This window comes from Acinonyx jubatus, chromosome B2 (genome assembly GCF_027475565.1).
Source record: "Acinonyx jubatus isolate Ajub_Pintada_27869175 chromosome B2, VMU_Ajub_asm_v1.0, whole genome shotgun sequence".
In the NCBI taxonomy this organism is placed as follows: Eukaryota; Metazoa; Chordata; class Mammalia; order Carnivora; family Felidae; genus Acinonyx; species Acinonyx jubatus.
The window spans coordinates 120910070-120935482 of record NC_069385.1 but is presented as its reverse complement, the minus strand read 5'-3'; the positions used below and the strand labels follow the sequence as shown (position 1 = coordinate 120935482).

The 25413-nt window shown below is 41.5% G+C and overlaps 1 long non-coding RNA gene across 1 annotated transcript; it reads right to left on the bottom strand.

Annotated features, from left to right (window-relative positions):
* Positions 1–75: 75 nt before the first annotated feature.
* LOC128315780 (uncharacterized) lies at positions 76–25091 on the bottom strand. The gene is made up of 2 exons (XR_008298861.1): positions 24777–25091; positions 76–495 (listed from the first exon to the last, which is right to left on the bottom strand). It is a non-coding gene; the product is annotated as an uncharacterized LOC128315780 (long non-coding RNA).
* Positions 25092–25413: the final 322 nt, after the last annotated feature.

Below are 25413 nucleotides of genomic sequence, written 5' to 3'. Positions count from 1 at the left end.
TGGGATCCCATATGAGGTAGGGTAGAAGAAATAGTGGGAGACGAGGATTTCTCTGGCAGCATAACACAGGAAAGGAAAAAAAAATGGTTCAGTTTAGTGATGGTGCTTTCCTAGAGTTTAGAAGGTCTGAAAAGTGAAGGGGGAAATGATTAGAGAGGACGACCTGCCAGGTGCAACAAAGTTGAGACAGGCCTTTCCAAATCACAGTGTGAATCTTGTATCTAGGACCTTGCTTTGATAACACAGCTCAGCTCTACAGATCATCTTGTCCAACATGGAACCTGGAGTTATAATCTTGGTCAAAGATTGTGCAGTCTGGGCGCCTGGGTGGCTGAGTCAGTTGAGTGTCCGACTTCGGCTCAGGTCATGATCTCGCAGTCTGTGAGTTCGAGCCCCGCATCAGGCTCTGTGCTGACAGCTGAGAGCCTGAAGCCTGCTTCGGATTCTGTGTCTCCCTCTCTCTCTGCCCTTTCCCCGCTCATGCTCTGTCTCTCTCTGTCAAAAATAAATAAACATTAAAAAAAAAAAAAAAGGTTGTGCAACCCGTGTATGAACACATCCAGTTCAGAGACTGTGCTACCCTCCATTTCTGTCATCTGTCACCTGGAACATCCCCATACAGATGATAATAAGGCCCAATGGTCTCCACCTCCTGGTCCACATGGCCTTGTGGAATCTCCTCCCAATTTGTGTGGGCAAGACCTGGAATCATCTTCTAACCAATAAGATGTGGCAGTGGTGATGCTGGATCTAAAAATTGGATCATGACTTCCAGCTTGCCAGCTGACTCTCTACTGTCTTCTCAACTTGCAAACTTTGCTGAGGCAAGCAGCTATGTTGGAAAGACAGAAACTGAGGTCAGCATCCCGCCTACATCCAGCAAGACACTGAGGCCCCCAGCCCACCAGCCCACAAGGAATAACTCCGTTCTCCCCCTAAGGTAGCTCTTCCCTTTCTTGAAGACAGACATCCTTTCTCTTTACAACATAAACGTCAAGTTCTTTCCTCTCACTCCATTGAGGAGGCCCCAGGAGGGAGCAGTAGGCAGGGTGGGAGGAAGTGCCATGAGCAGGGGTGAGGCTAGACTTTGCCTCACCTCTCACCTTGGAGAGCAGGTATTACCAGAGAGTCACTTAGAAACAGAGAAGTTAAGGGCAGCAGGGATTGGAAGGACATGAGTGATCATGCCAGTGTCTCTCAGAGGGCTGTACTTTCAAACAGGGCTGTACTTTCGATCTGTGAATAAAACAGTGATGGAGAAACTCTGCCCTCCCATGGCTGGTCTTCCCCCCTCAGCATTGTGGACAGCACACCTCACAGCTCAGATGCAGACACCACTGATTGCCTACAGCCTAGATGTAACCCTCCATTCCTGCCACCTCCAGCAAACACACTCCATCAGCTAATGTAGAACCAACTCTCCTGTCACTTCAAACCCCATGGACTTATCAGTAGGTACAGTGAAAAACACATACTCCCGATAAGACTCAGTGCTAGAGAAGAAGCTAGCAGAACCACAGAATAAGGCTGTTAAGGTGACCCTTAATGAGCCGGATGAACAGTGTGCAGAAGCCAAAAAACAAAAAAAACAAAAACAGCACTTGGGCTCAGCAGCCTGACCATTTTGTAGAATCATGGCTCAGCCAACTGAGTCACTCAACCTCTGAGTGCCCTCGCTTTCCTTGCCTATAAAATGGGGTTGATAACTTTCCCCATCTTGTAGGGCTATTAGGAGGTTTTAAATTATTCAATTCATGACATCCCTTAAAACAGTGTGTGACACTTTTATTAAGTACAACCCAGGAAGTAAGAGTCCCACCAATTTAGCTCCTGTTTTCTTCTTCCTACTATGACAAGTACCAGTTCTCCCCATCACTCATCACCCTGAGCCCCTCTCATGTGCTGCAGATGGAAAGCTGTTCTGCCACTTCTAACCCATAGGGTGGGGATAAGGCAACCATGAAATGGCCAGGGTGGACACAAGAGTGTGAAGAATTCTCAGAGTGTGGGGGATAAACTTAGGACTCCCCTGGGCCTACACCAATGGGTTAACAAAGCACAAAGAAACACAAAGTCATAAAATGCTCACACCCAAGTTTGGGTAACCAGATTGGCACTCCAAGAATAGGGAGGCACAAAGGTGCCAAGAATAGGGAGGTGCAAATGCACCCCAAAATAGGGAGGGGGTGCTGAACCCCCCAAAATAGAGGCAAGGCCTGAAATAGAATCAGCACAAAGGTGCCCAATACATAGGAATAACAAGATTAGATATTCAGGGTGAAAGCACCCCAAGTTTAGTACTACAGCAGAAAGCTGCTTTCATAGGAAAATAGGGCCAGGGCAGGTAATTGGTGAACTGGACTTTGGACCACAGAGCTGCAGGCAAAGCAGCCCAGAGCAGAGATGGTTAACAAAAGAATAGGAGTCTTGTCAACCCTGAGGTTATTCCCCCTGTCTGTCTCATCCCCTAGGCTGGCAAAGATAAATAGGAATGGCACCTCCTGTCTGCTCTTAACAACCATCTACCCATCTGCCCGGCGCCTGGAATTTGTTTTATATTGACCCAAACCCCAAACACTGTATATCTTCAAAATCCCCTTTCCCTCCCTCACATCCACAAGTTAATGTTCCTAGTTTATTTTGTCTCTTTGTGCATGCCCATCACGTTTGCAAGCCTTCTGATCTGAATAAATACGGGGCAAGGACCCTTATTCGGGGCTCTTGTCTTTTTCCTGGACATTAGCCATCTCTCTTTTTAATTCTGTGTCTGCTCTTAAAGAGAACTTTAGACTTAGAGTCTACGACATCAGAGCAATGCTCAAACACACACAGGTACACATATACATACAAACACACGTACATGCTTGTATATGCTCACACACATCTATACAAACCTCCACACAAATACCCATACACATTTCAATGGGATTGTGAACCCACCCAAACAGACACACACACACACACACACACACACACACACACACACACACACACACACACATAACACCCTCCCTTCACATTTGCCAATTCAATTAGGGCCAGGTTCACTCCCACTTCATCTTTTTAAAATATTTAGGATCTTGAGTGAGAAGGACATGGGAATTTTCATCCCACCAGAAAGAGACCTACTTCCCAGGAACTCAGGTACTTTCTGGATCTCATCCATGTCTGCTCTGGAACCCTCCTAAATGAAGGAGCAGGAGATATGAAGTTAGATCGAAATCCTGGAATGCAGAGGCAACCACATGCATTACCCACCTGGTTTTGGGGCTTTGGGGGTCCAGCAGTCTCCAGCCTCCCACCTTCTTCTAGCTGCCCTCCCACCAGCCATGAGCCCCCCCCCACCTCCCCCCCCACACACACCAGGTTTTGCTGCACAGAAGGATGTCTCCATATTTCCTTCAGAATTAATAGGAACAGGAGTTTCCAATGTATCCTGGGGTTAGAGAGTTCTAGATCGGAATGAAGAAACCTAGACCTCTTCCCCAAAGAGTTCTTGTTGTTCTAGAGCACGCCTCTAGCAACTATACTTCCAACAATCTAAACTGCTGTTCAAACAATCCCAACGACGAGAGCACCAAGGAGAACCCAGTCAGCAGATGCTGCTTAATGAGCATGGTGGGCTGGGAAGATGGATCTGAGGAGGAAAGGAAAAGCGAGGGGTGTCTCTGTGCCCTGCCTCTGCTGAAAGCCTCTAGAAGGGCTCCTGTTACCCTGATATGTGGCTCCACTCCTAATCTCCTTCCTTACCCTATCTCATGGTGATGGGCTCAGGCAGCCCCTCATGCTGCACATGGCATGTGTATCTCTGCTCATCTCAAGAAAGCAACACAATGGCCACCACTTCTGGATGGTTCCATCCCCTTCGGCCTGGTCTCCACAAGCTCTCTGTCTTGGGTCTGGTGCTCCCGGGCACACTTCCAGGTCAGAGTGATATTTGCAGGGCAGAAGCCCAGGGCACAGAGCACCTCAGGGTGATGTTGCAGTTTGGGGGAGAGGGTGGATCACATGTATTCTGGGAGGGTAGAGAAGACAAAACAGGGAGGGCTAAGGCAAGGGCTTCTTAAAAAGCATGTACTCCAAAGACCAAGATGCCATAACTCCTCATGGTTTGGCTTCCTACCAGGGTCAGACAGGGAGTGTTCCCTATCTGGGGGTAGAAGGAGCCAACACTGGTGAGACCAGGGCCCACAACAAGGGGGTGGGAACCCATTCTGACATTTTCCCCCAAAGTAAGAGCCTTTTTCAAAGACTCTCTATCCTCTAATGAAGCCTATAACTAAATATTTCTAGATAAATATTCATAGGTACTAATCCACAAACCCAGAGCCCTGTGGTCTCCTGAGAGTACTTTCACCCAGGGTGGGCCTAAGAAGAGTGTGTGACACGGCACTGCCCAGGGGACTCAGGGTGGGGTGGCTGTCCTCGGCGCATGGGCCCCATTCTTCCCAGACTGTATATCTTATGTCCCTGTATTTGATTACTTCTCAGGCAACCCCCCCTCCCCCGCACTGGTCTGGAGACATTCTAAAATGTTTGTTCATTCTGCGTCAACGATATTAGATGCAAATCATGTTCAAAAGCTGTATGAAAGTTTAAAGTGCTAAGCACATTCTGTCAGTGCTCAAAATTCAACGAAAATCATTAGCAATACTAAAAAAAGGTTTGGGGGCACCTGGGTGGCTCAGTCGGTTAAGCATCCGACTTTGGCTCAGGTTATGATCTCATGGTTTGTGGGTTCAAATCCCACGTCAGCCTCTGTGCTGACAGCTCAGAGCCTGGAGCCTGCTTCAGATTCTGTGTCTCCTTCTGCCTCTGTCCTTCCCCCACTCACACTCTGTGTCTCTCTCCCTCTCAAAAAATAAACATTATAAATAAACAAACAAACAAGTAAATAAATAATGTTTGAAGAATGCTATAAATTAGCTTCACACAGTAAAGCCTTTGAAATAGTAAAATTCCTATAATAATATTTACAGTGTTGATAAAAGGAACAAACATTCAAAAAGAACAATCAGATGTTAGTATTATCTGGGTGCCTGGGTGACTCAATCAGGCGTCCAGCTCTTGATTTTGGTATAGGTCACGATCTCGCAGTCCTGAAATCAACCAAGTCCCACATCAGGCTCTGCGTTGGGCATGGAGCCTACTGAAGATTCTCCCTCTCCGGGGAGCCTGAGTGGCTCACTTGGTTGAGCATCCAACTCTTGATTTCAGCTCAGGTTATGATCTCACAGTTCATGGGATAGAGCTGCACATCAGGCTCCATGCGATCAGCATGGAGCCTGCTTGGGATCCTCTCTCTCCCTCTCATTTGGTCCCTAACCCCACTCAAAAAGGAATAAACTTAAAAAAATTCTTTCTCCCTCATCTTCTGCCCCTCCCCAAACTGCGTGCACACGCATGCATTCTCTCTCAAGAAAAAAAGATAGTTATTACCTACTGTGCAATTAAGCAAAGCATTTTACATGGAAACAAAGGCTTTAACACGATTGTAAGTAGTGTATATCACTGCAGTCTCTATTAATGGTTCTGACAGTTGCAAACCATATATCTACCATAGTAAGAGAAATATTTGGAAAACTTAGATATCTAAGCAATAAATCATTATCAATGAGAGGAGTTAAGATGGCAGAGTAGGGAGACCATAAGTTTGCCTCATCTCTCAAACACAGCTAGATAAATACCAAATGATTCTGAACACCCAAGAAGTTGATAAGGATTAAGATAGCAAAAATGCACAATTAGAGGTGAAAAAACTGCCACATCATGGAAGATAGGAGCTACAGAAATTTTATTTAGGGGAGAGAAAAGCTGCAAGTACTGGGATAAAGGGAGCCCTGATCATGAAGACAGGAGAGAGAGAGAGACAGAGAGAGAGAAAGTGCGAGCATGTAATTGCATAAGAAAAACTCTTCCCCAAAACCACTAAATGGGGAAATGAGACGGGCGGACAGCCACAAGTTTTTATAAACAGCTGAATGCCGTCTGAAGTTTTGGAGATCCATGCCATCACCAAGATCATGCCTGGCAGGCTTGGTGGTGCTCCCATACTCCCATGGGGAAGGAGAGGGGAGACCTGGGAGCAGACAGCGTGTTCTGAAGGTCCCCTGGGTTGCACGGGGAAGCAGTTCCCCTGTGTGGAGTGCATTTGGGAGAGGCATTTCCAGAGGCAAAAGACCTAACAGGCACCAATGAGCTGCCCCATTCATTAACATAGGAACAGGAATGCTGGCTGAGAGCAACAAGCCTTGGTGCTGACTTTCTGCTGTGCTTTACCATAAATTCTGAGCTGCTGCATGGTAACATAACCGATTTCTGGGAGAAGCCAGTGCCAGCCATAGCTCAGCAAGGCACTCCCCCACAGAATTAGTGTGGGTCCATGCTGCACAGATTTCTAAAATATGGAGTGAAACCCTGCTGTGAATCTGAGCTAAAAGACAGGAGTGGGGTGAAACACAGAAGTGGTGTGCAGTCTTGCAGGCAGACAGCTCTGACCAATGCAGGGTGAAGGCAGGGATTTGGCAGAAGCTGGGGAAATAAGAGAGGTGATTGTTTGCTCTTCTGTGAGGGCTTTCTGAAGAGTGGTGGGCACCAGCTTTCTGCTTCTGGGTCATGAGAACAGGGCAAGGACATTTTCACCCAGCCCAACAGCACTGACCTACTTCAATGAGCAAAAGACCACCACCAAGTGGACACTGAGGCCACCTGCACCCTACAGGGGCCATCTCCACTAGAGCAAGACTGCCTGAGAATCAGCATAGCAGGCCCACAACCAGACGACCAGCACAAACCATTCCCACACACCAAACAGATCATAGAGTGCTGCAAAGCTTCAGCTCTAGGGGAAATAGATCTAGCTTCTCTTCTTTTTTTGTTTTGTTTGTTTTGTCCCTTGGGAATCAGAAAAGGCAATTTTTAAATATTTTAAAATTGTGGTTTTTTTTAGACTTGCCTTTTTTTAACAAGCAGACTAAAACACACCTAGAATCTAGGTTCTTTTTTTTTTTTTTTTACCTTGACAATATGACAAGATGGAGGAATTCACCCCAATGTCAACGAAGTGGGTACAGAGGGAACATACCTCAATATAATAAATGCCATATGTGACAAACCCACATCTAACATACTGAATGGTGAAAAACTGAGAGCTTTTCACCTAAGATCAGGAACAAGGCACCTTTATTCAACAACTACTGGAAGACCTAGCCACAGCATTTAGACAAGAAAAAGAAATAAGAGGTATACAAATTGGTAAGAAAGAAGTAAAACTGTCACTATTTGCAGATGACATGATACCATATATAGAAAAACCTAACTATCAGAGTACATGAGTTCAGTAAAGTTGTAGGATATAAAATCAACATACAGAAAATGTTACATTTCCACACAATAATAATGAAGTAGCACAGGGCAGAGTAGAATGGGGACCCTGAGCTTGTCTCATCTCTGAAACACAGCTACATCAACATCAAACCATTTTGAACATCTAGGAAATTGACCTGAGGACTAATGCAACAATCTGCATAATTTGAGCAAGAGAACTTGGCAGGCACATGGTATGGAGAGGTGAACTGGGGAAAAAAGCTGTGGTGCTCCAGAGGGTAGGGAGCTGTTTTCAGAGAGAGGACAGAGAAAGAGAAAAGAGTACAGAGTGCAGTACATCAGGATCGCACAATAAAAATACTGCCCCTGAAAGTAGCTGGAGAGAAAGAGAGTGAAAACACTAACAGGGGACTGGACAAGAAACCTGTTCCTCAAAATCATTGATGGGGAGAAAGGAGAGAGTTTCAACACCTCCAGTTTCTATAAACAGTGGAGCACAGAGTCTGAAGTTTCAGAGCTCAGTGCCTGGCGGTATTCCAGCAAGGAAGCAGAGTGAAATCCCTGGGAGCAAGCAGTGAGGTCTGAGAATTCCCTGTGCCATACAGGGAGAAGAGGTTCCCCTGGTTGAGTGCATTTGGTAAAAGCAATACGGCCTCCCAGCAGGCAAAAGTCCAAACAGACCTCGGAGGGCTGCCACATTACCGGATATTGGGACAAAGATGCCAGCTAAGTGCAGCAAAACCTGTTGTGTGCCATCTGTGGGTTGTGATTTACTATGAACTGTCAGCCTCTGTTGCTGCAGGATCATGAGAACATTTTCTGGGACGAGTTGGTACCTGGCCATTGCTCAGTCAGACCTTCCCCCAGAGAATCAGTGTAGGTCCCAGCCAAATGTGGTGGTGGGGGGGGGTTCATCTCTGAAGTGTGTAGTTTTGAAACACAGGCCCATTCAAGATAAAACTCAGGAGGGAGGCACCGCCTGGCAGGCAGACAGCTTAGGCAATTACAGGGTAAAGACAAGGAGCAGATGGAAACCTGAGACAAAGAAGGGGTGCTTGATTGTGCATCTGTGAAAGCTCGAAATTCCTGAACTGGTGACTAGAGAGCAGGGCAAAGACATTTTCACCTCTAGCACACCCATACTAATTGACCCCAGGGAGCTAAGCAGCACCAAGTGGAAAACAGAACTGTTAAACCAAACCCCACCCATCTGTGCCATCCAGGCACATTCCTTAGGAGACCAACACAAATACAGACTTTTGTGTACTACAAAATTTCAGTTCTAGGGAAACTGGAGCTAGCTTCATTTGGGTTTCATTTTGTTTGCTTGTTCATTGGTTAGATTTCATTGCTTCTGTTTTTATGTTAATTTTTTTCTTTCTCTTCTTTTTCGTTCTTGGTTACAGGGAAGCAAATTTTTATATTTATTTTATTTTGTCCTATTTTATTATTTAAAAATTTTTTAATTTTTAAATTTTTTAAAACTTTTTTCTTTTCTTCTTTTCCTCTTTTCTATCAAGCTTCTCTCAACAAGCAGACTGAAACACATCTAGAATCTAGATTCTTTTACCTGATTTGGCTTTGTTTTAATATTTTAATTTCAACTCTTTACTTTATTAATTTTTTTCTTCCTCCAAAATGAATAGGAGGAATTCACCCTACAAGAAGAACATGGAGAAATGACAGCCAGGGATTTAATCAATACAAATAGAAGTATGATGTCTAAACTAAAATTTAGAACCATGATTAAATAATACTAGCTGGGAGGCACCTGAGTGACTCGGTGGTTAAGCATCTGACTTCAACTCAGGTCATGATCTCATCACAGTAGGTGGGTTCATAACCCGCATCAGGCTCTGTGCTGACAGTGCAAAGATGAGTCTGCTTCAAGTTCTGTGTCTCCCTCTCACAACCCGTCCCCCACTCAGGCTCTGTCTCTCTCTCTCAGAAATTAAAAAAAAAAAAAAAAATTAAAAGGCAGGGGGTGGGGTGAAGATGGCAGAACAGCATGTAAGGTTTTTTTTGCATCTCTCAATCCTGAAATGCAGCCATATCAACACTAAACCATCTTGCACCCCTAGAAAACTGTTTTGAGGATTAGCACAACAATCTGCACAACCTAAACCACAGAACTTGGCAGAAACATGGTGTGGAGAGGTGAACTGGGGGGAGAGAGAAGCCGGGGACGGCAAGGAGCTTTTTTGCTTGTGGAGAGAGAACAGAGACAGGGGGAATACGGGAAAGCATCCCCCTGCCTCCCCCTGCAAAGCAGCTGGAGAGAAAAGAAAAAGCACACAAGGGACTGGACAAAAAAGGGAGAAAGGAGAAAGGAGAGGGTTTAAATTCCATTAAGACTCTATAAACAGGGGCAGTGCAGAGTCTGAAAGTCTGCAGCTCAATACCTAGCAGTGCTCTGGTGGAAAGGGCAAATCCCCAGGAGCAGACAGCAAGGTCCAAGGGGTCCTCAGGCCACACGGGGAGAGGCAGTTCCCCTGCTGGGAGGATATTTGGTAGAGGCTGTGGAGGTCCCAGCCAAAGGTCCCAGCAGACCCTGGAGAACAACCATATTCATTGGTGCTGGAACAAGGACATTAAGGGAGAAGCCTGGTGCCAGATGTGTGTGGGATTCCTGAAATGCTGCTGCTACACGATCATGTGAACTTTTTCTGGGGCGGGGCACCCAACTGTGGTCTCTGAGCATCAGCAGCAGCATGGTCCTGTGAACGTTCCTGGGGGCAGGTGGGCACCTGGCCATTACTCAGTGAGACCCTCCCCCTTTGATCCATTCTGAGCCACAAAGTGAGGGGTTGGGAAACACAGCTGCATCTAGGATAAAACTCAGGAGGGAGGTGCTACCTGGCAGCGGGATGGCTTGGTCACAGATAGTGTAAAAGTGGGGAGTGGACAGAAACCAGAGACAAAGAGGGGTGCTAGACTGTCAGTCGGAAAAGCACAGATTTCTGATAGGAGAGACTGGGTAGCTGGGTGACACCATTTTCACCCCTCCTGCACATGCGCATACATGCCTACACCCTCTACAACAATCCACCCCAGTAAGCTAAGCAGCACCATCTAGAGGAGAATGGAGCCATTACACTCAACCCTGCCCAACTGGGCCAACCTCACTCTTCAGAAACACCGCAAGTCTCTCCACCTGCTTAGTTTAAGGACTATAAAGTACTTCATAGTTTGACTTCTAGGGGAAACTGATGTAATTTCAATCATATTTCAGTCTGTTTGCTGGTCCATCTATTCAATTTTTTCTTTTTCTTATTCTTGAATACAGAAGGAAAAAAATTTACTTTCATTTTCCATTTTTATTAAAAAGATTTTTAATTTTTTACTATTTTATTATTTTGTGAATTTCTTAAATACGATTTTACTTCCATAATTTCATTTTATTCTATGTGGGTGTATTCATTTTTTCAAATTTTCAAATGTTTTCTTTCTTTTTTTTCTTATTTTCCCTTTTTTCTCTAGCCTATCAAGCTACTTTCAACAACCAGACCAAAAGACACCTAAGATCTAGCAGCCTTTGATTTTTTGTGTTGTTTTAAAATTTTTAATTTTTTAAAAAAATTTTTTTTTAACATTTATTTTTTGAGACAGAGAGAGACAGAGTGTGAACAGGGGAAGGTCAGAGAAAGAGGGAGACAGAGAATCTGAAACAGGCTCCAGGCTCTGAGCTGTCAGCACAGAGCCCAACACGGGGGCTCGAACCCACGGACCGGGAGATCATGACCTGAGCCGAAGTCAGACGCTTAACCGGCTGAGCCACCCAGGCGCCCCTAAATTTTTTAATTTTAACATTTTACCTTATTAATTCCTTTTCTTCCTTCAAAATGACAAAACAAAGGAATTAAGCCCAAAAGAAAGAACAGGAAGAAATGACAGCCAGGGACTTAACACAGATACAAGCAAGATGTGTAAACCAGAATTCAGAACCACAATAATATGAATAGTAGCTGGGGTAAAAAATAGATTAGAATCCCTTTCTGTGGAGACAAAAAAAAAAAAGTAAAAGCTATTCAGGATAAAATAAAAAATGCTATAACTGAGCTGTAATCTCGAACAGATGGCATGGTGGCAAGGATGGATGAAGCAGAACAGAGAATCAGTGATATAGAGGACAAACTTATGGAGAACATTGAAGCACAAAAAAAAAGGGAAACTAAGGCAAAAGAGCATGATTTAAGAATTAGAAAATCAGTGACTCATTAAAAAGGAACAACATCAGAATCATAGGGGTCCCAGAAGAGGAAGAGAGAAAAAAAGGGGTAGAAGGTTTATGTGAGCAAATCACAGTGGAAAACTTTCCTAATCTGGGGAAAGACACAGACATCAAAACCCAGGAAGCACAGAGGACTCCCCTAAGATTCAACAAAAACTGACCACCAACAAGGCACATCATAGTCAAATTCACAAAATACTCAGGCAAGGAAAGAATCATGAAAGCAGCAAGGGGGAAAAAAAAGTCCTTAACCTACAAGGGAAGACACATCAGGCTTGCAGCAGACCTATCCACAACAAACTTGGCAGGCCAGAAAGGAGTGGCAGGATACATTCAATGTGCTGAATCAGAAAAATATGCATTAAGAATTCTTTATCCAGCAAGGCTGTCATTCAAAACAGAAGGAGAGATTAAAAGTTTCTCAGACAAACAAAAATTAAAGAAGTTCATGACCACTAAACCAGCCCTACAAGAAATTTTAAGGGGGACTCTCTGAAGGGAGAAAAGACGAAAAAAAAACCCACAAAAAACAAAAGACCAAAAGCAACAAAGACTAGAAAAGACCAGAGAACACCACCAGAAACTCCAATTCTACAGGCAACATAATGTCAATAAATTCATATATTTCAGTACTCACTCTAAACGTCAATGGACTAAGTGCTCCAATCAAAAGAGATAAGGTAACAGAATGGATAAGAAAACAAATTCCATCTATATATTGTTTACAAGAGACCCACTTTAGACCTAAAGGCACCTTCAGATTGAAAGTAAGGGGATGGAGAACCATCTATCATGCTAACGGTCGCCAAAAGAAAGCTGGAATAGCCATACATATCAACAATCTAGGTTTTAAAATAAAGACTGTAATAAGAGATGAAGGGCATTATATCATAATTAAGAGGTCTAGCACCAAGAACATATACCAAGGGTAAACATTTACGCTCCAAACGTGGAAGAACCCAAATATATGTATGGTTTTATATGGTTACTTCAACGAACAAATCAAAGCACACCTGGTTGAAGGTCCAAACAATCCACCACTACAGGCAGTGGGATAGAGCAGCCAAATATGCAACAACCATGCATGCAACATGCTCCAAAAATACTTCCTGAAGTGGCCCCTTATTAACATAGTAGCACTCGCAGGTGTAGGACACATAGCAAGCTAGAAAAACACACAAAGGAAAGAAACCTAGCCAAAAAGATGAAACGGAAGAATTCCCCCCCAAAAGAATATTCAGGAAGAAACCACAGCCAGAGATTTGCACAAAACAGATATAAACAAATTATCTGAACAAGAATTTAGAATTATAGTCATAGACTAAAAGCTGGGCTCAAAAAGAGTGTAGAAGACAGCAGAGAATCTACTGCTGTAGAGATCAGAGACCTAAGAAATAGTCACAATGAATTATGGAATGCTATAAATGAGATGCAAAATAAACTGGATACAGTGACAATGAGGATGGAAGAGGCAGAGGACAGAATAGGTGAAATCGAAGATAAAATTATGGAAAATGATGAAGCTGAAAAAAGAGGGAAAGGAAATTACTAGACCATGAGGGGACAATTAGAGAGCTAAGTGATTCAGTGAAACAAAACAATATCCTATCACAGGAGTTCCAGAAGAAGAGAGAAAGAAAGGGGCAGAAGGTTTATTTGAACAAATTATAGATGAGAACTTCCTAATCTCGGGGGTGGGGGAGGCAGGAAACAGGCATACAAGCCCAAGAGGCACAGAGAACGAACTCCCTTCAAAATCAACAAAAACAGGTCAACACCATGACATATAGTAAAACTGGCAAAATACAAAGATAAAGGGAGAATTCTGAAAGCAGCTACGAACAAACGGGCCTTAACCTACAAGGGTAGACACATAAGGGGAGTAGCAGACCTGTCCACTGAAAATTGGCAGGCCAGAAGGGAGTGGCAGGAAATCTTCAGTGTGCTGAATAGGAAAAATATGCAGCCAAGAATCCTCTATCCAGCAAGGCTGACGTTCAGAATAGGAGAGATAAAGGCTTTTCCAGATAAACAAAAACTAAAGGAGTTTATGACCACTAAACCAGCCCTGCAGAAGATCCTAAGGGGACTCTAAATGGAAAGCCACAAAGACTACAAAGGACAAGAGACATCACCATGAACACAAAACCTACAGATAACACAATGACACTGAATCCATATCTTTCAATAAACACTGAATGTACACAGACTAAATGCTGCAATCAAAAGACACAGGATATAAGAATGGATAAAAAAACAAGATCCATCTATATGCTGCCTACAAGAGACTCATTTTAGACCTGAGGAAACCTGCAGATTGAGTGAGGGGATGGAGAACCATCATCATGCTACTGGATGTCAAAAGAAAGCCAGAGTAGCCATACTTGTATCAGATAAACTGGATTTTAAAACAGACACTAACAAGAGATAAAGGGCATTATGTCATAATTAAGGGGTCTATCCATCAAGAACAGCTAACAGTTGTAAATGTTTATGCCCCCAACATGAGAGCAGCTAAATATGCAAGTCAATTATTCACAAACATAAGCAAACTTATTGATAATAATACTGCAATTGTAGGTGACTTTAATGTTCCGCTTACAACAATAAACAGATCATATAGGCAAAAAATCAATAAGGAAACAACAGCTCTGACTGACGCATTGGACCAGGTGGACTTAACAGATATATTCAGAACTTTTAATCTTAAAGCAGCAGCATACACATTCTTCTCAAGTGCACATGGAACATTCTCCAAAATAGACCACATACTGGGTCACAAAACAGCCCTCAACAAATATAAAAGGACTGAGATTATACCATGCATATTTTCAGATCACAACACTATAAAGCTTGAAATCAACCACAAGAAAAAAACTGGAAAGCCCCCAAATACATGGAGGTGAAAGAACATCCTACTAAAGAATGAATGGGCCAACCAGGAAATTAAAGAAGAAATTTTAAAATATATGGAAACAAATGAACATGAAAACATGACAGCCCAAACCCTCTGGGATGCAGCAAAGGCAGTTCTAAGAGGAAAATACACTGCACTTCAGGCCTAACTCAAGAAGCAAGAAAGGCCCCAAATACACAACCTGACCTTAGATCTAAAAGAGCTAGAAAAGGAGCAGCAAATAAAGCCCAAAGCCAGCAGAAGAAAGGAAATAATAAAGATTAGAGCAGAAATAAACAATATAGAATCCAAAAAACCAGAACAGATCAATGAGTCTAAGAGCTGGTGTTTAAAAAAATAAACAAAATTAATAAAACCCTAGTCAAACTTCTCAAAAGGAAAAGAGAGAGGACCCAAATAGATAAAATCACAAATGACAGAGGAAAGAGTACAACCAACAGAAACACAAACAATTATTAGAGATTACTATGAAAAATTATATGCCAACAAACTGGACAATCTGGAAGAAATGAGCAAATTCCTAGACACCCCCACACCACCAAAACTCAAACAGAAAGAAATAGAAAATCTGAACAGACCCAAACCAGTGAAGAAATTGAATTGGTTATCAAAAATCTCCCAACAAATAAGAGTCCTGGGTCAGATGGCTTCCCAGGGGAATTCTGGAGATATTTAAAGCAGAGTTAATTCCTACTCTGCTCAAACTGTTCCAAAAAATAGAAATGGACTCATTCTATGAAGCCAGCATTACTTTGATTCCCAAACCAGACCAAGACCCCACTAAAAAGGAGAATTACAGGCCAATATCCCTGACGAACCCGGAAGCAAAAATTCTTAACAAGATACTAGCAGATTGAATTCAACAGTACATTAAAAGAATTATTCACCATGATCATGTGAGATTCATTCCTGGGCTGCAGAGCTGGTTCAATATTGGCAAATCAATCAACATCATACATCACATTAATAGAAAAAAGGATAAGAACCATATGATCCTGTCAATAGATGCAGAAAAAGCATTTGACAAAATACAGCATCCTTTATTAATAAAAAGCCTCAAGAAAATTGGGATAGAAGAAACATAACTTAACATCATAAAAGCCATACATAAAAGTTTCACAGCTAATATCATCCTTAATGGGGTAAAACTGAGAGCTTTCCCCCTGAGATCAGGAACACAACAGGGATGTTCACTCTCACCATTGTTTTTTATCATAGTGTTGGAAGTCCTAGCCGCAGCAGTCAGATATCAAAAAGAAATAAAAGGCATCCGCATTGGCAAAGAAGAAGTCAAACTTTCACTCTTCGCAGATGACGCAATACTCTACGTGGAAAACCCAAAAGACTCCACCAAAACACTGCTAGAGCTGATACACGAATTCAGCAAAGTCGCACGATATAAAATCAATGTATAGAAATCAACTGCATTTCTATACACCAATAATGAAACAATAGAAAGAGATATCAGGGAATTGATCCCATTTACTATTGCACCAAAATCGTAAAATACCAAGATCTGTTCGCTGAAAACTATAGAAAGCTTAGTAAAGAAACAAAGACACGAAGAAATGAAAAAATATTCCATGATCATGGATCAGAAGAACAAATATTGTCAAAATGTCTCTACTACCCAAAGCAAACTACACATTCGATACAATCTCAATCAAAATAGCACCACATTCTTCACAGAGCTAGGACAAACAATCCTAAAATTTGTATGGAACCAAAAAAGACCCTGAATAGCCAAAGTAATGTTGAACAAGAAAACCAAAGCTGGAGGCATCACAATCTTGGACTTCAAGCTGTTATTACAAAGCTGTAATCATCAAGACAGTATGGTACTGGCACAAAAAACAGACACACAGATGAATGGAATAGAATGGAGAACCCAGAAATGGACGCACAAATGTATGGCCAACTAATCTTTGACAAAGCAGTAAAGAATATCCAATGGAAAAAAGACAGTCTCCTTAGTAAATGGTGCTGGGAGAACTGGACAGCGACGTGCAGAAGAATGAAACTGGACCACTTTCTTACACCATACACAAAAACAAATTCAAAATGGATTAAAGAATGTGAACTAGGAAACCATCAAAATCCTATGGGAGAAAATATGCAGCAACCTCTTAGACCTCGACCACAGCAAATTCTTACTTGAAATGTCTCCAAGGGAAGGGAAATAAAAGCAAAAATGAACTATTGGGACCTCATCAAGATAAAAAGCTTCCACACAGCAAAGAAAACAATCAATGAAACTAAACAGCCACTGACAGAATGGGAGGAGATATTTGCAAATGACATATTGGATAAAGGGTTAGTATCCAAAATCTATAAAGAACCCCATATTAGACAATTTGTAATTGTGCCCTTACAAATCAGCACTCCTGTATCCTTGGGATAAATTCTCAGTAGTGCTACTGCAGCCTTGTAGGGTAATTCTTTTAACTTTCTGAGGAACCTCCACACTGTTTTCCAGAGTGGCTGCACCAGTTTGCATTCCCACCAACAGTGCAAGAGGGTTCCAGTTTCTCCACATCCTCTCCAGCATCTATAGTCTCCTGATTTGTTCATTTTAGCCACTTTGACTGGTGTGAGGTGATATCTCAGTGTGGTTTTGATTTGTATTTCCCTGATGAGGAGTGATGTTGAGCATCTTTTCATGTGCCTGTTGGCCATCTGGATGTCTTCTTTAGAGAAGTGTCTATTCATGTTTTCTGCCCATTTCTTCACTGGATAATTTGTTTTTCGGGTGTGGAGTTTGGTGAGTTCTTTATAGATTTTGGATACTAGCCCTTGGAACTGGAGAGTGTTTGCTAAGTGAAATAAGTCACACAGAGAAAGACAGATACCATATGTTTTCACTCTTATGTGGATCCTGAGAAACTTAACAGAAGACCATGGGAGAGGGGAAGGAAAAAAAAAAGTTAGAGAGGGAGCAAGCCAAACCATAAGAGACTCTTAAAAACTGAGAATAAACTGAGGGTTGATGTGGGGGTGGGAGGGAGGGGAAAGTGGGTGATGGACATTGAGGAGGGCATCTGTTGGAATGAGCACTGGGTGTTGTATGGAAATCAATTTGACAATAAATTTCATATTAAAAAAAATGAAAACATACATCCAAATAAATAAATAAATAAATAATAAAATAAACTACTTGTTGAGGCTCTCATTCTAGACTTCTTTGGTTCTGCCTTTGCATTCAAACCTGTTTTCCAGAAATAATGCAGACACAGACAAATTGCAATTTCATCATCATGCATTTGGATGCTGCAGTTAACTCTAAATGAAATAAAGTATATGTAAATACATGAGGTGACAAGTATCTTAGAAATTAATACCAAACTACAAATAAAACTTTCATATCATAAATCTAACTTTAAACAATTCCTTTGAAGAAAATCGTCTTTATGACACTCTCATGTTATATACTATTTACAGATCAAAAATACTAAGGCTCAAACACCAAAGAAATACAATTATTAAGAGAATATTATGAAAAACTATATACCAACAAACTGGATAACCTGGAAGAAACAGATAACCTTCTAAGAACATATGAACTACCAAAACTGAAACAGGAAGAAGTAGAAAACTTGAACAGAACGACTGCCAGCAAAGAAACTGAATTAGTAATAAAAAAATCTCCCAACAAACAAAAGTCCAGGGCCAGATGGCTTCACAGATGGATTCTACCAAATGTTTAAAGAACAGTTAATACCTCAACTATTCCAAACTATTCCAAAAATTAGGGGAAAAAAGGGAAAACTTCCAAATTCGTTCTATAAGGCCAGCATTACCCTAACACCAAAAACAAAGACTCCACTAAAAAAGAACTACAGGTCATGATCCCTGATAAACATGGATTCAAAAATTCTCAATTAAATACTAGCAAACCAAATCCAGCAATACATTAAAAGAATCATTCACCATGATCAAGTGGGATTATTCCTAGGCTGCAAGGGTTCAATATTCTGAAATCAATCAACATGATGCACCATATCAATAAAAGAAAGGATAAGAACTACATGATCATTTCAACAGATGCAGGAAAAGCATGAGACAAAGTACAACATCCATTCATGATAAAAACCCTCAACAAAGTAGGGTTATAGGAAATATACCTCAACAGAATAGGAACTGCAGAAATGAACCCACAACTATAGGGTCAATTAATCTTCAACAAAGCTGGAAAGTCCATTGGGATAAAGTCTCTTTAACAAATGGTGCTGGGAAAACTGGACAGCAACATGCAAAAAATGAAACTGGACCGCTCTCTTTCACCATACACAAAAATAAATTCAAAATGGATTAAAGACCTAAATGTGAGACATGAAACCATTAAAATCCTAGAGGAGAACACAGGCAGTAACTTCCTTAACCTTGGCTGTAGCAACTTCTTACTAGACACATCTCCCGAGGCAAGAGAAGCAAAAGCAAAAATGAACCATTAGGACCTCATCAAGATAAAAAAACTTCTATACAGCAAAGGAAACAGTCAACAAAACTAAAAGGCAACCCACGGAATAGAAGACATTGCAAACAACATACCTGAAGGGTTAGTATCCAAAATATATGAAGACTTATAAAACTCAACTCAACCCCCCCCCAAAATGAATAATCCAATTAAAAAATGGGCAGAAGACATGAATAGACATTTTTCCAAGGGAGACATCCAGATGGCTAGGAGATACATGAGAAGATGCTCAACATCACTCATCATCAGGGAAACACAAATCATAACTACAAAATGGTTAAAATCAACAACACAAGAAACAACAGGTATTGGCAAGGATGTGGAGAAATGGGAACTCTCTTGCACTGTTGGTGAGAATGCAAACTGGTGCAGTCACTCTGGAAAACAATGTGGAGTTTCCTCAAAAAGTTAAAAATATAACTATTCTACGATCCAGCAACTGCACTAGTATGTATTTACCCAAAGAACACAAAAATACTAATCGAAGTTGGGGCACCTGGGTGGCTCAGTTGGTTAAGCATCCAACTGAGCTCAGGTCATGATCTCACGGTTCATGAGTTCGAGCCCCACATTGGACTCTCTGCGGTCAGCACAGAGCCTGCTTCAGATCCTCTGTCCCCTTCTTTCTCTGCCTCTCCCCTGCTCATTCTCAATCTCTCAAAACAAATAAAAACCTAAAAAAAAAAAAAAACCTCTACAACCCAGCAATTGCACTACTAGGTATTTATCCAAGGGTACAGGTATGCTGTTTTGAAGGGGCACATGCACCCCAATGTTTATAGCAGCAGCATCAACAATAGCCAAAGTATGGAAAGAGCCCAAATGTCCAGTGATGGATGAATGGATAAAGAAGATGTGATATATATATACAATGGAGTATTACTCAGCAATCAAAAAGAATGAAATCTTGCCATTTGCAACTACGTGGATGGAACTAGAGGGTATTATGCTAAGCAAAATTAGTCAGTCAGAGAAAGACAAATATCATATGACTTCACTCATATGAGGACTTTAAGACACAGAACAGATGAGCACAAGGGAAGGGAAGCAAAAATAATATAACAGGGAGGGGGACAAAACATAAGACTCTTAAATATGGAGAACAAACAGAGGGTTACTGGAGGGGTTATGGGAGGGGGGATGGGCTAAATGAGTAAGGGGCATTAAGGAATCTACTCCAGAAATCATTGTTGCACTATATGCTAACTTGGATGTAAATTAAAAAAAAAATAAATTAAAAAAAAAACATTTAAAAATAACCACTTAAAATTACTAAGCAAAGGGACATATGTACCCCAATGTTTATAGCAGCATTATCTACAATAGCCAAATTATGGAAAGAACCCAAATGTCCACCAACTGATGAATGGATAAAGATGTGTACACACACACACACTGGAATATTACTCAGCCATAAAAAAAGAATGAAATCCTGCCATCTGCAAGAACATGGATAGAGCCAGAGAGTATTATGCTAAGTGAAGTAAGTCAGTCAGAGAAAGACAGATACTGTATGATTTCACTCCTATGTGGACCTTAAGAAACAAAACAAACGAACATAGGGCAGGGGAGAGTGGGGGGAGAGACAGAGAGACAAATCAAGAAACAGACCTTAACTATAGAGAACAAACTGATGGTTACCAGTGGGGAGGCAGTTGGGGGGAAATGGGTTAAATAGGTCATAGGGATTAAGGAGTGCACTTGTAATAAGCACTGGATGATGTATGGAAGTGTCAAATCACTATGTCATACACCTGAACCTAATATTATACTGTATGTTAACTGGTATTTCAATAAAAACTTTTTTTAAAATCTAGGAAAGTAAATAAGAATTTGGAGGTCAGGATGGATATTGTAATAAAGACAACATGTCATGCGTATATTTTATATATATGTAGCAATTGAATAAAAAAGACAAAGAATCATACAGGAAAAATGGGCAAAGATTGGAAATACAAAGAAAAACCCCACTGACAAACAAATAATAACAAAAAGATACCCAAAATTACTAAGGAAGAGGATATGCAATTCAAGTAACTAAGACATTTCTTTACTGACTAGAAAAACATACAAACACAGATCATACTTATGTCTACTGGGGATGTGGAAAGGAGGCCACCACATACATTGCTGCCAGGGAAATGTAAGGAATAACACCCTTGTGAAAAAACAATACCCCAATATCCATTAAAATTAAAACCCCAGGGGCACTTGGGTGGCTCAGTTGGTTAAGTGTCTGCCTTCTGCTCAGGTCTTGATCTCTGATCTCGAGCCCCACGTCAGGCTCTGTGCTGACAGCTCAGAGCGTGGAGCCTACTTCAGATTCTGTGTCTCCCTCTCTCTCTGCCCTCCCCCGCTCATGCTCTCTCTCTCAAAAATAAACATTAAAAAAAATTTTTTTAATTAAAACAACCCCAGAAACTTTTCTCAGTAATAAATCTATTAGCACATATAAATCTATAAGGACATATCTTCAGAGAATATTTACCATAACACTGTTAGTGTAACAGCAAAAAAAAAAAAAAAAAAAAAAAAAAAAGGAAACTAAGGCAAAAAAAGGAAACTAAATAAATTCCCATCTGCCAATAAAAAGTTGAAAAATGTATGGCACCTGCAGAATAAAATCTGTTATACAATCATTCAAATCTTAAATGAAAAACATTAGCAAATTTTTTTAAATATGAAACTTTCAGCACTGGCTCCATTGTAGAGAAACAGACTATTTCATAATATGCTGGTGTGGGTATACACAGGTGCAACTTTATGGGAAGGAAACTAGAGGACTCTATTAAAATTTTATATTCCCATGCATTTGGACCTAGCAGCCCAACTTCCAGAAATGTGTCCTACTAAAACCTGGCATGATGTATGTGCAAATATATCAAATCATTATACATTGTACACCTTAAACTAATACAATGTTATATGTCTATTTATACATCTAAATAAAACAGAGGAAAACAAGATAAGATTTTCACTACAGCCTTTATTTAATAAGACTTGGAAAGAAAGTAAATGTCTACTCTTTTTTTGTTTGTTTTTAATATGAAATTTATTGTCAAATTGGTTTCCATACAACACCCAGTGCTCATCCCAAAAGGTACCCTCCTCAATACCCATCACCCACCCTCCCCCTCCCTCCCACCCCCCCATCAACCCTCAGTTTGTTCTCAGTTTTTAAGAGTCTCTTATGCTTTGGCTCTCTCCCACTCTAACCTCTTTTTTTTTTTTCTTCCCCTCCCCCATGGGTTTCTGGTAAGTTTCTCAGGATCCACATAAGAGTGAAAACATATGGTATCTGTCTTTCTCTGTATGACTTATTTCACTTAGCATAACACTCTCCAGTTCCATCCACGTTGCTACAAAAGGCTATATTTCATTCTTTCTTTTTTTAAAAAATTTTTTTAATGTTTATTTTTGAGAGAAAGACAGAGTGCAAGCAGGAGAGGAGCAGCGAGAGAGGGAGACACAGAATCCAAAGTAGGCTCCAGGCTCTGACCTGTCAGCACAGAGCCCGACACAGGGCTCAAACCCACAAAACTGTGACATCATGGCCTGAGCTGAAGTCAGACACAACTGACTGAGCCACTCAGGAACCCCCTAAATCTTTACTCTTAATAAAATGGTTGAATAAATGATACATATGATACATATACACAATGATACATATACACAATTAAGTAACAAAACAAACTTGAAAAAAATGAGATAGCTCTCTGTATCACTGAACTGGAAAGAAAAAACAGCCACTATGAAGTATAAAATGTAAACAAAACACTCTCTATTTGTTTGTGATTTTTCCATAATTTGAGAAATTGAAAAAAAAAGTGGTTGGGGAAAATCAGATGCTTTGCCTTTTCTAAGAATCTCAAATGTCTGAACAGGTGAACCCTCTCCCTCCCCAACCTACCATATCTGACCTCAACCAGTTTTCTACATGCGCTACTACTATACTCATTTCCTCTATAAAACTCAGTGGCTTCAAGATATCTTTTCTCCTTTCCAGATATAAAAACGGTATTAAAATGTATATATTTTTAATTTTAATTACCTTTTATCTCATTACTATAATTAATTTTTTCATACTCCTGTGGTAGAAATCCCTTGGTATAAATCAACATTACAAAGCAGTGTTATTCCACATCTCCTGAACTACAATCCCTTTCAATTCTGAACAAGGAATAGACACTTCTTTGACTAAAGAATGTGTTTGTATCCTACTACATTCATAAATCTCAGCCTACCAAGTTTCACAATTCATAATAACAAATGTGGGGGAAGATTGAGGCTTCCTTCATTATTATTTTGTGGATTATTACATAGACCGATGGAAATAAAATCATAGCATTGTGTTCACCCTCTTTCCCAAATCTCCCTTGAAAAATACTGGGTACACTTCATTATTGTTCTATGTCAGGGGTCAATAAACTATGGTCTGCTACCTGTCTATATGGCCTGAAAGCTAAGAATGGTTTTCACATTTTTAAATGACTGCGGGTAAAATCAAAAGAAAAGTAGGGGCACCTGGGTGGATCAGTCAGTTAAGAGTCTGATTCTTGATTTTAGCTCAGGTCATGACCTCCCAGTCATGATATCGAGCCCCATGTCAGGCTGCACGATGGGCATGAAGCCTGCTTAAGATTCTCTCTCTCCCTCTCTCTCTCTCTCTCTCTCTCTCTCTCTCTCTCTCTCTCTCTCCCTCCCTCTCTCCCTCCCTCTCCCTCCCTCTCTCCCTCTTCCCTTTCCTCACATGTGCTCCCCCGCTCCCATCAAAAAATACATACAAAAAGTGTCCATACAAAAAGTTTTACTGGAACACAGCAATGGTCATTTGTTTGGTATTGTTTAATGCTGTTTTCACACTACAAAGACAGAGGAAAGTATGAGCCTCAAGGCCAAAAGTACAGCTTATCTGGTTCTTTACAGGAAAGATTTGCCAACCCCTATGTTCTGTGTCACATTGCATGCCCTACATAATTTTATACTTTTACCTAAACATTCTCCAGCCTTTCCTTCCATATTCAGCATAAAGTCTTGTTAATTATCTATTACTCTCCAGGCAAACACATTCTTCATAGACCTTTGAAATGCACTTCCTCCTGGGAATGTCCTTAGTCTAACCACATCCCTGATCACCTACAAACAGAAAACCAGAATGGAGTGCTAGCAACACCTTAAAAGTTACAAATGAACAAATCAAAACCAAAACCAAACTTCACCACCACCAGCCACCCTCCAAGGTGAAGCTAAAGAGGCTAACTCCCCAGTTAGTGGCTTTCAAACTACCCTATCTTAGAATTGAGGCGTTGTGTAAACTAAATTTTACCACCACTAAAATTCCTAATGGTCAAACAGCAAGGAGAAAAAAAAGTAAATGTTAATTTCTCAAGTTTAATCCTCTTCAAATCATTGGCTACCAGAAAAAAAAAGGGGGGGGTGGGGGAAGTAGACCAATTATATGTAGTATGCATGACCCTAAATCCCTACCTTTGATATTTTCTGCAAGTAAATCGTCTCTGGCCCCCTGGAGTAAAAAGTTAAATCTTGCACTGTGTTTGTAGACAATATCACAACTTACATAGGAACAAGATAGGCCGTTGGGCCATTTCCTCCTATAGGGTACACCAAAATTTGCCCATCTCTTTCAGTCAGCATTCCGCATACCAAGTGTTGGGGGAGAAGAGGCGGGACAAGCTGCCTTTTCTATGAACAATGTCAGACACTCCTAGCACTAACTCCTCCCCAGCCTCATCACACCTCTACCCTGCACTAGGTCCTCCCCAGCTCCATCACCTCTATTCAGGACCTCCTCCCCAGTCTCATCATACCTCTATCAGCAGAGTCTTCCTCCAAAGTCACAGGCGTGCAAAGCTTCCAGTAACAGAAGAGGAAAGCAGGAAGGCTATAATGCAAAAGTCTGGAGTTCCCACACAAGCATCATCTGCTCTTTGGGAAGATCTCAAGTCATAGCCCGAAAAGTGAAAAGAAATGGGACTTGGCTCGCACCCACTTAACAGGTGTTTACCGCACGCTTGCTAGAGGCCGGGCAGCGAGCGAAGAGCTTAGGATAGAAAGGTGAGCAGCAGAATGGCAGCTCTCCCGGGGCTCCCACTCCACTGGGGGAGGTAAACAATGTCTTTAAAGCCCGCCTAGGAATGCGAGGAGCATTTGAAGCCCACGGCAGGGACAATTTACCTAATCCTGTAATGTTAAAAGGCTAAAACTCAACCAGTCGGAAGTGACGTGACAGCTGAAACTTGCAGGTCCGCCACGTAACTGGCCGCCGCCTCAGCTAGCCACCTTCTCCCTGGACTGGCCTGAAGAGAGGATAAGTGTAGCTCAAAGTCCGCAACCTCCCTTGCCCTGCCCCCAGCGGCTCCCAGTCCCACCCGGGACCAGCAAGCGTGGCCAGAGCCGGGGCCCGCAGCCCGAGTGGGACTGCAGCGGTCTCTGGCACCCATCGGC